Source organism: Microcaecilia unicolor, chromosome 5, assembly GCF_901765095.1.
Source record: "Microcaecilia unicolor chromosome 5, aMicUni1.1, whole genome shotgun sequence".
NCBI lineage: Eukaryota > Metazoa > Chordata > Amphibia > Gymnophiona > Siphonopidae > Microcaecilia > Microcaecilia unicolor.
The window spans coordinates 363,913,464-363,923,865 of record NC_044035.1 but is presented as its reverse complement, the minus strand read 5'-3'; positions in this window follow the sequence as shown (position 1 = coordinate 363,923,865).

The window sequence follows — 10,402 nt, the reverse complement described above, 5'->3', positions numbered from 1 at the left end:
GAAGCAAGCCAGAGCCGCTACCTGGACTTTAAGGGAACTGAGCGACAGGCCTTTCTCCAGACCTTCTTGCAGGAACGCCAACACTGAAGACATTGGAGCAGTGAAGGGAGAAAGTGAGCCTGCTTCACACCATGCTGCAAAGATACGCCAAACCCTGGCGTAAGCAGTAGAAGTAGAGCGCTTCCTCGCTCTCAGCATAGTGGCGATGACCTTGTCTGAGAAGCCCTTCTTCCTCAGACGCTGCCGCTCAATAGCCAGGCCGTAAGACCAAAGGGAGAGGGATCCTTCATCACCACGGGACCCTGATGTAACAGGCCCTGCTCCACTGACAGCCGCAGAGGATCGTCGACTGAGAGCCTGAACAAGTCCGCATACCAGGGACGTCTGGGCCAATCCGGACCCACCAGGATTACCCTGCCGGGATGCTTTGCCACCCGGTCTAGCACCCTGCCCAACATGGGCCAGGGCGGGAACACATAGAGGAGCTCTTGTGTCGGCCACTGTTGGAGAAGAGCATCTACTCCCAGGGATCAAGGGTCCCGTCCTCTGCTGAAAAAGCGCGGCACTTGGCCATTGGCCGATGACGCCATCAGATCTAGGCTCGGCTGGCCCCAGCGCTTCGTGATGTCCAAGAACGCCTGAGCAGATAGTTGCCACTCTCCGGGCTCCAAGGTATGGCGACTGAGAAAGTCCGCCTTGACATTCATGACTCCGGCAATGTGGGCCGCTGAAAGCTGCTCCAGGTTCGCTTCCGCCCACTGGCAAAGACCCATAGCCTCCTTGGCTAGAGGGGCGCTCTGGTACCTCCCTGGCGGTTGATATAGGCCACAGCCGTGGCATTGTCCGACAGGACCCGTACAGGCTTCAACACGAGTACCGGGATGAACTCCAATAACACCAAGCGAATGGCTCTGAGTTCCAGGAGGTTGATAGACCACTTGCCTCTGCAGGAGACTAGAGCCCCTGCGCTGTCCTTCCCAAGCAGTGGGCTCCCCAGCCCATCAAAGAGGCGTCTGTCGTGACGACAATCCACTCCGGGGTCACCAGAGGCAATCCTGCAGACAACTTGTCTGTCTGCGTCCACCAGCTCAGCGCCTTGCGCACTGCTGGGTCCACGGGAAGGCGCACAGCATAATCCTCCGACATCGGAGTCCAGCGCAGCAGCAGAGATAGCTGTAGTGGTCTCATATGAGCCCTGGCCCAGGGCACTACTTCCATCGTGGCCGTCATAGAGCCCAACAGCTGCACGTAGTCCCAAGCCCGAATAGGAGAGGCTACTAGGAACTAGTCCACCTGAGCCTGAAGCTTGACAATCAGATTGTCTGGCAGGAACACTCTGCCCACTTGGGTGTCGAATCGAACTCCCAGATACACCAGGGACTGAGCCGGGCGCAGCTGGCTCTTCTTCCAGTTGATGATCCATCCCAGGGAGCTCAAAAGAGCAACTACCCGGTCCATAGCTTTGCCGCACTCTGCATAAGAGGGGGCTCGGATCAACCAGTCGTCCAGATAAGGATGGACTTGTACTCCTTCCTTTAGCAGGAAGGCCGCTATGACCCCCATTACTTTGGAAAAGGTCCGCGGAGCAGTAGCCAACCCGAAAGGGAGGGCTCTGAACTGGAAGTGTCGTCTCAGGACTGTAAAACGCAGAAAGCGTTGGAGAGGAGGCCAGATGGGAATATGCAGGTACGCTTCCTTGATGTCCAAGGAAGCCAAGAACTCTCCTGCCTTCACTGCCGCTATAACAGAGCGGAGAGTCTCCATGCGAAAGTGCCTCACTTTCCAGGCCCGATTGACCCCTTTGAGGTCGAGGATAGGCCGGACAGAACCTCCTTTCTTTGGAACCACAAAGTAAATGGAGTAACGTCCCTTGCCAATCTGATTTTTTGGCACCGGAACGACCGCACCCAGGCGGATCAGGTTGTCCAAGGTCTGCTGCACTACCACAGCTTGACCGGAGACTTGCAGGGAGAGAGTACAAACCCGTCTCTTAAGGGTTGGCAGAACTCTAGCTTGTAGCCGTCTCTGATGACTTCCAGCACCCACGCGTCTGAAGTTATAGTGGTCCACTCGCCCAGAAACGAGGACAGCCGTCCTCCAATCTGCACTGGGGCGTGGACCAAGGCCCCGTCATTGGGTACGAGACCCTGGGGGAGGACCGGAGGGAGCACCTCCGGGACGGCGGTCTCTGCGAAAGGAATGCTGCTTGGGGGAGAAATTCCTCTTGAAGGAAGAGGGGGCAGAGGAACCCGACTTGCCCGGGCGGTATGGAGGTATCGGGACGAGTACTAACCCGAGCCCTGACCTCTGGTAATTTCTTGCCCTTAGACGTGCCGAGATCGGTCACGATTTTGTCCAGCTCGACCCCAAAGAGCAGCTTGCCTTTAAAAGGCAATCTAGCCAGGCGGGATTTAGAGGCGTGGTCAGCAGACCAATGTTTCAGCCAAAGCCACCGCCGCGCAGAGACTGTCTGAGCCATGCCTTTAGCTGAGGCTCTCCAGACATCATACAGCAAGACTGCCAAATAGGCTAAGCCCGATTCCAGGGCCGGCCAATCAGCCCTCAAGGAATGATCCGAGGGGGAAGCCCGCTGCACCATAGTCAGGCACGCCCTGGCCACATAGGAGCCGCAAACTGAGGCCTGCAAACTTAAAGCAGCTGCCTCCAAGGACGACCTTAAGGCCGCCTCCAATCTTCTGTCTTGGGCGTCCTTTAGGGCCGTGCCACCTTCCACCGGCAACGCCGTTTTCTTAGTCACCGCAGTGATTAAAGAATCCACGGTAGGCCACAGATAGGCCTCACGTTCACTCACAGCCAAAGGATAGAGGCGGGACATAGCCCTAGCCACTTTAAGGCTCGTTTCCGGGACATCCCATTGAGCCGCAATTAAGGTGTGCATGGCATCATGCACGTGGAAGGTTCTAGGCGGGCGCTTCGTCCCCAGCATAATGACAGAGCCAACAGGGGCTGAGGGAGAGACGTCCTCCGGAGAGGAAATCTTCAAAGTGTCCATGGCCTGTAACAACAGGTTGGGCAAATCCTCTGGGCTAAAAAGCCGCGCTGCAGAGGGGTCATCCGCTCCATCCGAGCGGGGATCTATCTCCTCCAAGGAATTCGCAAAGGATCGTTGGGAGACCTCAGACACGCTGCCCTCATCTACATCGGAGGAGACAAAGTCCTCCAAGGCCTGGAAATCAACCCGAGGGCGTTTACCTCTGGGAACCTCAACCTCTTTATCAGAAGAGGGAGCAGGGGCAGCGTTTTGCATGAGGAAAGCCTGATGCAGCAGCAAAACAAACTCGGGGGAGAAACCCCCCAAACTGTGCACTTCCGCAGCCTGGGCAACAGCCCTAGACGCACTCTCAACCGGCGCTCGCAATAGCGGGGGAGAGACATGCTGCGCATCCAAAATGGCGTCCGGCGCGAAACTCCGTGAAGGAGCCGCGCGGGAAGAACGGCGCTTAACTTTAGCCGCTTTTGTGCCGTCGCCCAAATTAAGGGCGTTCATGGCATTAATGTCTCCAACCTCAAGGGCGGCCCCGAAGAAGCCGTCCGAGCCGCGTGGCCGGCCAAGATGGCGGAGGCGAGGAGCGGGGGATGGGCGTTTATGGCAGGAAAAAAACGCCACGCCGGAGGAACGACTGGGACATTCATCGGTCACTAAACTATCACCCATCAAGGGCGAATCAGGTTGTAAAACCCCCGCATCCCCTCTAGAAGCGCTCCAGCGATCCGGGGAGCGACCCTTTGCGCCCTCGCCCTCCGACGCCATTGCCACGAGGAGAAGAATCGGGGAACCCCCTGCCCGCTATAAAAAGGTAAAATTACCTGCTTGCCGCTCCGAGCTGTAACGAACTGGTGTCCCAGTGAGTAGCTGCAATGAACGTTTAAAGAAACGTCGCATTAAACGCCTTTAAAGACGTTTAAAAATATTTTTTTTTTTTTTTTTTTTTAAACGGAGCCAGCGGGAGGGGGGAGAAAAGGAGGGACCTGGCACCACCAGGTTTGCACTTGCTCAAAAGAGCCCTCAACCCCAGGCCTCAACAAAACCTAAGGATTAGGCTTGGAGGCCTAGCCAGAGCTGCTGCTGTGTGTGACCACCACCTGCTGAGATAGAGAACATACTGGGGAGTTTCCGGCAGCACATGACCACATATAGGGAGGCAAAAGTTTGCTCTCTATCTCCACCTGCTGGTAGATGGACACAACCCACCAGTCTATGGATTGATCAGCTTGATGATATGGAACGGAGATTTTTTCTAGTAAAATCTAAAGAGCTTTGCGACAGCCAGCAAAGCACGGGATGGATGCACTGCGCATGCGCGGCCATCTTCCCGCCCGCGTGCGTACGTTCCCGCCTCAGTTATATCAAAAGCAAATAAAGAATAAAAACAACTCCAAAGGGAGGTGGGCGGGTTGGTGAGAACAATCAGCCTGCTGTCCTCGGAGAATACAAATACCTGCTACACTTTAAGTATCTTCGCTTTCTCCGAGGACAAGCAGGCTGCTTGTTCTCACATGTGGGGTATCCCTAGCCCCCAGGCTCACTCAAAACAATGAACAATGGTCAATTGGGCCTCGCAACGGCGAGGAGATAACAGAGATTGACCTACAAAGAAACAGCTAACTGAGAGTGCAGCCTGGAACAGAACAAAAATGGGCCTAGAGGGGTGGAGTTGGATTCTAGACCCCGAACAGATTCTGCAGCACCAACTACCCGAACCGACTGTCACGTCGGGAATCCTGCTGAAGGCAGTAATGAGATGTGAATGTGTGGACTGAGGACTACGTCGCAGCCTTGCAAATCTCTTCAATAGTGGCTGACTTCAAGTGGGCCACTGACGCCGTCATGGCTCTAACACTATGAGCCGTGACATGACCCTCAAGAATCAGCCCAGCTTGGGCGTAAGTGAAGGAAATGCAATCTGCTAGCCAATTGGAAATGGTGATTTCCCGACTGCCACTCCCCTTCTGTTGGGGTCGAAAGAAACAAACATTTGGGCGGACTGTCTGAAGGGGCTTGTCCACTCCACATAGAAGGCCAATGCTCCCTTGCAGTCCAATGTATGCAACTGATGTTCAGCAGGGCGGGTATGAGGACGGGGAAAAAATGTTGGCAAGACAATTGACTGGATCAGATGGAACTCCGACACCAGTTTCTGCAAGAACTTAGTACAGAGGACTACTCTGTTATGATGAAATTCAGTATAAGGAGCATGGGCTACCAAGGCTTGGAGCTCACTGACTCTACGAGCTGAAGTAACAGCCACCAAGAAAATGACCTTCCAGGTCAAGTACTTCAGATGGCAGGCAATCCAGTGGCTCAACAGGAGGTTTCATCAGCTGGGTGAGGACGACGTTGAGATCCCATGACACTGGTGGAGGTTTGACAGGGGGCTTTGATAAAAGCAAACCTCTCATAAAGCGAACAACTAAAGGCTGTCCAGAGATAGGCTTACCGTCTACACGATAATGGAAAGCACTAATTGCACTAAGGTGAACTCTTACGGAGTTGGTCTTAAGACCAGACTCTGATAAGTGCAGAAGGTATTCAAGCAGGGTCTGTGTAGGACAAGAGCGAGGATCTAGGGCCTTGCTGTCACACCAGACGGCAAACCTCCTCCATTTAAAAGAGTAACACCTCTTCGTGGAATCTTTCCTGGAAGCAAGCAAGACTCGGGAGACACCCTCAGAAAGACCTACGGAGGCAAAATCTATGCTCTCAACATCCAGGCTGTGAGAGCCAGAGACTGGAGGTTGGGATGCAGAAGCGCCCCCTCGTTCTGAGTGATAAGGATTGGAAAACAGTCCAATCTCCACGGTTCTTCGAAGGGCAACTCCAGAAGAAGAGGGAACCAAATCTGATGCAGCCAAAAGGGTGCAATCAGAATCATGGTTCTGCGGTCTTGCTGCAGTTTCAGCAAAGTCTTCTCCACCAGAGGTATGGGAGGATATGCATACAGAAGGCCTGTCCCCCAATGCAGGAGAAAGGCACCTGACACTAGTCTGTCGTGGGCCTGAAGTCTGGAACAGAATTGAGGAACCTTGTGATTGAGCTGAGTGGCAAAAAGATCCACCGAGGGGGTGCCCCACTCCTGGAAGATCTTGCGTACCACACCCGAGTTGAGCGACCACTCGTGAGGTTGCATTATCCTGCTCAATCTGTCGGCCAGACTGTTGTTTATGCCTGCCAGATACGTGGCTTGAAGAAACATGCCGTACTGGTGAGCCCAAAGCCACATTCTGACGGCCTCCTGACACAGGGGGCGAGATCCGGTGCCCCCCTGCTTGTTGATGTAGTACATGGCAACCTGATTGCCTGTCTGAATTTGAATAATTTGATGGGACAGCCGATCTCTGAAGGCCTTTAGAGCATTCCAGACCGCTCGTAACTCCAGGAGGTTGATCTGTAAACCTTTCTCCTGAAGGGACCAACTCCCTTGGGTGTGAAGCCCATTGACATGAGCTCCCCACCCCAGGAGAGACGCATCCATCGTCAGCACCTTTTGAGGCTGAGGAATTTGGAAAGGACGTCCCAGAGTCAATTTGGACCGAATTGTCCACCAATGGAGGAACTGAAGAAAACTCGTGGACAGCAGGACTACGTCCTCTAGGTCCCCAGCAGCTTGGTACCACTGAGACGCTAGGGTCCATTGAGCTGATCTCATGTGGAGGCGGGCCATGGAAGTCACATGCACTGTGGAGGCCATGTGGCTGAGCAATCTCAACATCTGCCGAGCTGTGATCTGCTGAGTCGCTCGTACCCAAGAAACAAGGGACAGAAGAGTGTCGGCCCTCGCTTCCAGGAGGTAGGCACGAGCTGTCTGAGAATCCAGCAGAGCCCCTATGAATTTGAGTTTCTGAACAGGAAGAAGGTGGAACTTTGGATAATTTATCACAAACCCTAGTAGCTCCAGGAGTCGAATAGTCATCTGCATGGACTGTAGAGCTCCTGCCTCCGAGGTGTTCTTCACCAGCCAATCGTCGAGACAAGGGAACACGTGCACTCCCAGTCTGCATAGAGACGCCGCTACTACAGCCAGGCACTTTGTGAACACCCTGGGCGCAGAGGCGAGACCAAAGGGTAGCACACAATACTGAAAGTGCCATGTTCCCAGACGGAATCGAAGATACTGTCTGTGGGCTAGCAGTATCGGGATACGAGTGTAAGCATCCTTTAAGTCCAGAGAGCATAGCCAATCGTTTTCCTAAATCACGGGAAGAAGGGTGCCCAGGGAAAGCATCCTGAACTTTTCTCGGACAAGATATTTGTTCAGGGCCCTTAGGTCTAGGATGGGACGCATCCCCCCTGTTTTCTTTTCCACAAGGAAGTACCTGGAATAGAATCCCAGCCCTTCCTGCCCCAGTGGCACGGGCTCGACCGCTTTGGCGCTGAGAAGGGTGGAGAGTTCCTCTGCAAGTACCTGCTTGTGCTAGAAGCTGAAGGATTGAGCTCCCGGTAGGTAATTTGGAGGCTTGGAAACCAAATTGAGGGAGTATCCTAGCCGGACTATTTGAAGAACCCACTGGTCGGAGGTTATGAGAGGCCATCTTTGGTGAAAAAATTTTAACCTCCCCCCGACCGGCAGATCATCCGGCACAGACACTATGATTTCGGCTATGCTCTGCTGGAGCCAGTCAAAAGCCCGTCCCTTGCTTTTGCTGGGGAGCCGCAGGGGCCTGCCTAGTCGCACGGTGTTGACGAGAACGAGCGTGCTGGAGCTTGGCCTGGGCAGCAGGCTGGCGAGAGGGAGGACTGTACCTGAAGGTAACAGTCCTTCTTCCGCCATAAAAACGTCTACCAGTTGAGGTAGATGCTGAAGGCGCCCGGAGGGAGAATTTGTCGAATGCGGTGTCCCGCTGGTGGAGCTGCTCAACCATCTGTTCGACTTTTTCACCAAAAATATTATCCCCCCCGGTAAGGAGAATTCGCAATCCGCTGCTGAATCCTATTTTCTAGGTCGGAGGCACGCAGCCATGAGAGTCTGCGCATCACCACACCTTGAGCATCGGTCCTGGACGCGATATCAAAAGTGTTATAAACACCCCTGGCCAGGAATTTACGACACGCCTTCAGCTGCCTGACCACCTGCCAAAAAGGCTTGGCTTGCTCAGAAGGGAGCTTATCCACCAAATCCGCCAACTGCCGCACATTGTTCTGCATATGAATGCTCGTTTAGAGCTGGTAAGATTGGATTTTGGCTACGAGCATTGAGGAATGGTAGGCCTTCCTCCCAAAAGAATCCAAGGTTTTAGAGTCTCTGCCTGGGGGCGCCGAAGCATACTCTCTAGCACTCTTGACCTTCTTAAGGGCCAGATCCACAACCCCAGAGTCGTGAGGCAACTGAGTCCGCATCAACTCAGGGTCCCCATGGATCCGATACTGGGACTCGATCTTCTTGGGAATGTGGGGATTAGTTAGTGGCTTCACCCAGTTCTCCAGCAGTGTCTTTTTGAAGACATGATGCATGGGTACTGTGGACGATTCCTTAGGTGGCGAAGGATAGTCCAAAAGCTCAAACATTTCAGCCCTTGGCTCATCCTCTGTAACCACAGGGAAGGGAATTGCCGTAGACATTTCTTGGACAAAGGCCGCGAAAGATAGACTCTCAGAAGGAGAAAGCTGTCTTTCAGGGGAGGGATTGGGATCAGAAGGAAGACCGTCAGACTCCTCATCTGAGAAATATCCCACGAGGCCTCACCATCGGTATCGGACACCAGTTCATGAACTTCTGTCTGAAGTCGTGCCTGCCTCGTCTCCGTAGACACATGGCCACGGTGGGAACATTGAGAAGTAGACTCTCGCATCGGCGGCGACGAAGCTCCCTCCATCGACGTCGTCGGGGAGTCTGCTTGGGAGGCAGCCGACGTGGGCACTGCAAGTGGTACCAGCATCGGAGACCTCACGACGGGCAAGGGGCCAGCCGTCGCCTCACTGTACGGCACCGGTGGCGCAAGCACCCCCGGTACCGGAGGAGAAGGCCGCAACAGCTCCTCCAGGATCCCTGGAAGGATGGCCTGGAGGCTCTTGCTTAGAGCGGCTGTCGAGGAAGGCTGGGAATCCAGTACAGGCGACAAACTCAGAATCTGTTTGGGGCGCGGAGGCAGTACCGGGCTGTCCAGGGTAGAGCGCATCGACACCTCCTGAATGTTGACACCTCCTGAATGAAGGTTGAGCGGTCCTCCCGGCGTCGATGCCTAGTGGGTGCCGACTCCCTCGGCAACCCAGGGCTCTTGGTACCACGTCGGGAAGGTGACCGGTGCCGATGCTTCTTTGCCTTCACACGAAGCATGTCACCGAAACCTCCTGGTACCGACGAGGACGTCGAATCCAAGCGCTTCTTCCTCGGTGCCGGGTCGGAAGAAGGTCGATCCCGGGGGGGGGGGGGGGGAGGGCTGTACCGCAGGAGCCCTCGAGGCAGGGGGAGACCTACACGAGGGCTCACCGACCACCAGCAGGGGAATGGACAGCCCTCACCTGCACTCCTGACGAAGAGGCACCCTCCGACGACATCAGTATCAACGATTATCTCGGTACCGTAGACGCTGGAACACCGGTCGATGACCTTGGTACCGCAGACGTCGATGCACCGGCCGATGACCTCGATACTGTGACCGTCAAAACACCAGGCGAGGCCCCGAACAAAGCGTTCTACTGGGCGGTAGTTGGTAATATCATTTGTTTTTTTTTCTTGGTGTCTTTTGGTATTGGGGTGAGCAGGATGTTGCCTGTTGTAGCATGAAGTGGTATGTGAGATCTGTTATGAAGCGTTAGGCAGCAGATCATATTAGGTAGCTGGGGCAGGTGTCCAGTTGACAGTGGCTGTTGGAGTATTGTTTAATCGACTGGGTAACTGTGTTGGCGGTGAGTAGAGCGAAATTGGACCATATTCGGTCAGGAGGGTATTCACCAGGGATTGGGTCTAGACCATTAATGAAGTTTTCCTGTGTCCATGTTGTTTTGAGGTTGGATTTTGCGTAGGTTTATGATTTTTTCATTGAAATATTTAGCAAGGCTGTCTGCGGATGGGATGTCAGTGTTGGTTGTGGTAACCGGTGTTGTGTCTAGTAGTTTGTTCATGAGATGGTATAGTTTCTTTGTGTTTTTGTAGTCCGGCCCAATTTTAGTTTTGTATTTTTAAAGCATGTTTTATGGCATATTTATATTTCCTTTGTAGTTGTTTCCATACGTTGAGTGTTTGTTATGGCAGAAAAACGTACAAGTGTTAGGAACACCCAGATCCTGCCCTTAACATGCTCTGGTGCGCCCCCTTCTGATCTGAATGCATTTCTGACTGATTTTATGTTTAAATTTGTTTATTGATTTGCACGGAAAATTCCATATCATATTCAGCAAAGGCTCTGAACAATTTTCATGCTGACTGATTTTATAGAAAAAAAG